This window comes from Mustelus asterias, chromosome 2 (assembly GCF_964213995.1).
Source record: "Mustelus asterias chromosome 2, sMusAst1.hap1.1, whole genome shotgun sequence".
NCBI lineage: Eukaryota > Metazoa > Chordata > Chondrichthyes > Carcharhiniformes > Triakidae > Mustelus > Mustelus asterias.
The window spans coordinates 77,336,622-77,342,126 of NC_135802.1; the positions used below are offsets into that span (position 1 = coordinate 77,336,622).

The following is a 5,505-nucleotide window of genomic DNA, read 5'->3' on the forward strand; positions in this document are numbered from 1 at the left end:
AAGAGAAGAAGCCTAAGCATCTTCTCAGTGCTTTTGCGCTAGTGGGCAGGGGAAGTTCGAGGAGGGGACGCAGACGGTCTGGATCAGGGCCAATGACCCCGTTTTCCACCACGTATCCGAGGATAGCTAGGCGGCGCGTGCGAAATACACACTTCTCCCTGTTGTAAGTCAGATTCAGGCGAGATGCAGTGCGTAGGAATCTAAGGAGATTGGTATCGTGGTCCTGCTGGTCATGGCCGCAGATGGTGACGTTATCCAGGTACGGGAAGGTAGCCTGCAGTCCGTTATGGTCCACCATTCGGTCCATAGCACGCTGGAATACCAAGACCCCATTGGTGACACCAAAAGGAACCCTTAGAAAATGGTACAAGCGAACATCCGCCTCAAAAGCCGTGTATTGTCGGTCCTCTGGGCGAATGGGGAGCTGGTGGTAGGCAGACTTTAGGTCGATGGTGGAGAACACCCGGTACTGCGCAATCTGGTTGACCATGTCAGAAATGCGTGGGAGGGGATACGCATCCAGCTGCGTGTATCTATTAATGGTCTGACTATAGTCAATGACCATCCGGGGTTTGTTCCCACTCTTGACCACCACGACCTGCGCTCTCCAAGGACTAGCATTAGATTGTATGATCCCTTCCTTGAGGAGCCGCTGAACCTCAGATCGAATGAAGATCCGATTCTCAGCGTTGTAACGCCTACTCTTAGTCGCGATGGGCTTGCAGCCTGGCACAAGATTCTGGAATAGGGAGGGTGTGGTAATCTTAAGCGTCGAGAGGCTACAGGTGGAGTGCGTTGGGCAATTTGGAGGCTGCTGTTCTCCCACTGAAAGCGGAGGGAGTGGCCCACCGTACTGTAGGGTTCCACTCTTCAAGTGGACCATGAAATTTAGTCCGAGGAGCATTGGCGCGCAAAGGTGCGGTAACACCAGGAGCTTGAAGCTCTCGTAAACCGTGCCCTGCACCGTTAGATTTACCACGCAACTCCCTAGCACGGTGACAGACCGGGACCTTGATGCCATCAAAATTGTCTGCTTGACAGGTTGGATCTGGAGGCCACACCGCTTCACGGCGTCTGGGTGAATAAAGCTCTCCGTGCTCCCGCTGTCAAACAGACAATAAATCAAGCGTTTGTTTACCTGTATGTCCATCATTGGCTTGTCGAGTCTGTGAGGCTTTGCCTGGTCCAGGATGATCGACACCACCGTTGGTTCGTGAGCGCCACTGCAGGCAGCTGAGATGGATGATGACGACCCCTGCTGGTCATTCGCGGTCGGTGCCGACCAAAATGGCTGCTCCCATAGGTCGCACGTGGGCGATGGCGCCAAAATCAGCGACCCCTGGTGGTCGCGCGTCTCTTACGACTCCGTCGTCTGGAATGGCGACGTCCTGGCCTCGCACGTGGAAGAAACCCTTGACGATGCCGACGATGAGGAACCCGGCTCCGGGGAGTCGCAGGCCGCACTGCTGTTCCTGGAAGTAAGTTTGGATCGACATACCTTCGAATAATGCCCCTTCTTGCCGCAGGCGGAGCACAACACCGCTTTAGCGGGACATTGCTGCCAGTGTGCTTCACTCCCCCACAGAAGTAACACCGCGGGCCGCCTGGAGCTGCTGCTGTTGTCAGGCCCGAGTGTGGGCACGCCATCACGCAGCTTTTCGGACCCGCGGGACGAGGTGGGATCTGCGACTGCTCCTGCCACGCTGTCTCTACGTGGTCTTCGGGATACATCGCTAGGCTTTTGGAGGCCGTTTCTAGCGTATCCGCTAGCTCTATAGACTTAGTGAGATCGTCATTACCTTGCTCCAACAGTCGAAGTCGAATATAAGACGATCCGATTCCCGCCACAAACGCATCTCGAGCGAGGTCATTCATGTTCTGGTCTGCCGACACTGCTTTGCAGTTACAGCCCCTGGCTAGCTGTAGGAGCTCGCACGCGTACTGTTCCGTCGTTTCGCCGGGCTGCCGTCGTCGAGTGGCTAAAAGATATTGAGCATGCATCTCATTTGGCGGTTTAATGTAGCGCTTCTTAAGAAGCTCGAGGGCCCCTTTGTAGTCGGTGGCCGCACGGATCGCTAAATATACAGCGTCGCGTGGAGGACCCGGAGTCTGTCGTCGTCCGTGGTGACCGCTGCGGAGGCTGCGAGGTAGTCCTGAAAACATTTCAACCAGTGGTCGAAGGTGTTGGAGGCGACCGCCGCACGTGGGTCCAGCGTAAGACGTTTGGGTTTTAACATTTGCTCCATACTCTCTGTATCGTTTTCCTTTTTTTTTAACGACGAGAGTTCAATTAGTAGTCAATAAAATTGATGCGCGATAGAACTCACGAGGCTAGAGATGCTCGAGGAAATAAAGGCTTTTATTGACTACTACAATAGAGCTACCATATATAATACACGATCCCAGACTGAGGGTTCCCAGACAGAGCAGTGACCTTTATACCTCTCCCAGGAGGCGGAGCCCAACTGGGATGTACCATAATAACTATAATACAGGTAGAACAGCCCAACCCTAACCCCAACAGTAACATGTAGAACAGCCCAACCCTAACCCCAACAGCAACATATATACAGACTCATAGTACTGGCCAGACCCTGGCTCAGTACTACCTGGTGGGAACCAACGATGGTTCACCACACTACTCTGATCGCTTACTCTACCCAGGGAAAACTATGATTGCGGGTGTCAACACACCCCAAGTGCAATGGGCTAGCTACGTCCACTGCTTGATCATAGTTTCATTCTTGCCAATAAGACCTGCATGTTTCTCACTGGAACCAACACTCTGCCACATTCTGGTAAGATTTCGCCCATAGTCTGGCTCACTCCCAGTCTCAGGGTTCGCACTCACCCTCACAGTGGGTGTAGGTGAGGTAGAGTGAATAAGTACCCTGAGACTGGGAGTAAACCAGAAAAACATAATTTGATCCTCTCACACTTGAATGTTCACCTTTATTAATTACTCATTATTTTGAATTATAGAAATGAAGCTGAAGGGTAGGCATGGAGGTTGGACACAAAATCTTAGTGGAGACTTTTTCTTGCTTATGCTACAGGTACGACTGACCGCTACAGACTGACTAAGACGGCTATTGCATGTGACATATTGCATCACTTCCTGTGATAACATAACTATTTGCATAAACATAGGTTCAAATGATTGTACTTATTTTAGTCAACATATTCTCTGAGCAAGCTAACCAATATACTATCACAGCATTCTGCACAGATTTCAACTAAGCATCTTGGAGTACTACAAATGTGTATAACATTCCCCACATTCAGCTTGTTTGTCATGTCGGGGGGAGAATGCATTCTTTAGAAATGACATTTCTTTAATTTGTGTCACACTGACATTTCTGACTGAATTATTTGCCTTTAGGCTTTAGCACTTTCATCCAATTCTCATCCCCCAAATCTGTTATAACTTGGGAGGAACTTGGGAAGAGAAACATGAACAGATCACATGTTTTATGATGTAATTACACACTGGCAGTTCTCATAACATAGAAACACGCTGCACAATCAGACGCAGAAAATGTTAAGATATCAAACATCTTTCAAAGATGGATTGAAAGATGAATTATCTCATTATGATTATCCATTGCGTGCTTTAGGTCAGACATATTTGGCATTGACATTTCTGGCAGCACCTTTGTGCAGATTGTCCCGGTTTGCTTTGGTCATTAAATCCCACAGTGCAGATGCTGCAATGTCAGAATCTTCATTGTCACTGTTTATCTTGGGAAAAGCCAAGAAAGGCAGAGCTCCTGTTGTGCCACCTATTGTGCTGTAACTGCAAAGGGTTCAGTTTGCCGCCTGGATTGTTGTGAAAGCAGCTTTCTCCCTGCTATCCCCAAATTGACATTTCAATTACTGCAAAGGGCCTGACATTTGCACACTTAAAGGTAATGCATTGATTAAAATCATGATAGCATGGATCTTTTTCTGTTTCCACCTGTGCAGCTGCCTGGTTTCTGAATGGGTGTGATTACATTCATCAATCTCATTGCCTGCTCCCTCATCATCCAGGAAATGTTGAGCTTCAGAATTGCTGCTTCCAGCTTGTCACACTATTAATTTGAATGCAATTTTGTGCTGAGGTTAACAGTGGAGCAACCAGGCGAGTGAGCATCAAAAGAAACATCGACTGCAAAAAATTATTTCATTTACAATGAAGGCAATCTTTGAGGGCAGCTTTTGTTGAGTCAGCAACAGCCATTGTCCCTCTGCCGCTGGCTGCAAAATTAAGATCATTCTGGATCATTTCATGGGGTTCCACGACTTTTGCCAATGTTTTGGAATCGGATTTAACAATTTGCTTTTGTTTTAACACAGGAAGAAACCAAACAACTTGCCAATGATGTGAAAACAAATAGTTCTGCTCAGGATGGTGTAACATATAAGCTTGAAACTTTAACTGCATATATGCATGATATATTCAGTAGTTCCTTTTGTAATTAGGGTTATATTTACCTTCAAAATATTTGATGGACCATAAGGCAATTCATAATTTTTTTTTTGTTTTTATTCCAACTCAAGTCCAATTCAGAGTCTCAGCAAGTTGAGACATTCCTGATCCAAGCTGACAAGACAGGGCTCTCACCTCCTGTCTTGGGCTTGATCCACATGATCCAAGCTGATTGGAATAGGCATAGCTCCTCCTCCAAGGCCTGATCTCATTTGCATCTCAGCCAAAAGGCCGAGATGCCGCCTTTAAAAATTGCTTCAAATGAAGCTAAAATGTAACCTAATGACTTCAACCAAGCACAGCATGTCAATACGACACTTGATCTTAGCCAAAAGGCCGAGAAGCAATTCATAATAGACAGGAAGAATTGTCAGGCTGTTTCAAAACACAGGGTCAGAGCATTGTGGTGTCACCTCTGCACTTTGAACTTTAGGTATGCCCTTCAGAACATTCTGGGAATTGTGGGATGACCGAACACAAGCAGTAAAAGTGCTGATTTCAATCGGTAAATGCCGATACAGTAACAGCGATGGGGAAATGTTGAATGCTGGTTGACACATATTGTTGAGGTGTGAAGTAAATGTACCTTTAAGTGAGTGTATCTTAAACTGCAGTTGATCATTATCCATTTCTAGACAGGCTGTGTGATGTATGACCCCATGACTTTGTACTTGGAATACAGTAGCAGTCCTGCAAGTTTTCTAGTTAGCACTGTATGTATGTTGTCTGATCCTCAAATAAAGAACCTATATTATTATATTACCAATCCTTGTCATATGATTGGCACATTTACGGCAAATAGAACATAACGTATATGGTAATGTTGATAAACTTGAAACAAATCAGCAAGATTTGAAAGATGGAGGTTGAATTCTGAAAATAAAGGAAGGATTTCCTATCAGATGATAGACTTGTTTTTGTATCCTATCCAAGACCACAAAAGAGGTGCTTAATAATGGCTTAATGCCAAGTGACTAAATAGTTACGCTGCAAGCCTTTTGGATGTGCCAATTCTAAATCTGTGTGTGTGTGGT

At 46.6% G+C, this 5,505-nt stretch overlaps 1 non-coding gene across 1 annotated transcript; it reads right to left on the minus strand.

Moving 5' to 3' along the window:
* Nucleotides 1–4,620: 4,620 nt before the first annotated feature.
* Nucleotides 4,621–4,819, minus strand: LOC144481948 (U2 spliceosomal RNA). The gene has a single exon (XR_013495806.1). It is a non-coding gene; the product is annotated as a U2 spliceosomal RNA (small nuclear RNA).
* Nucleotides 4,820–5,505: the final 686 nt, after the last annotated feature.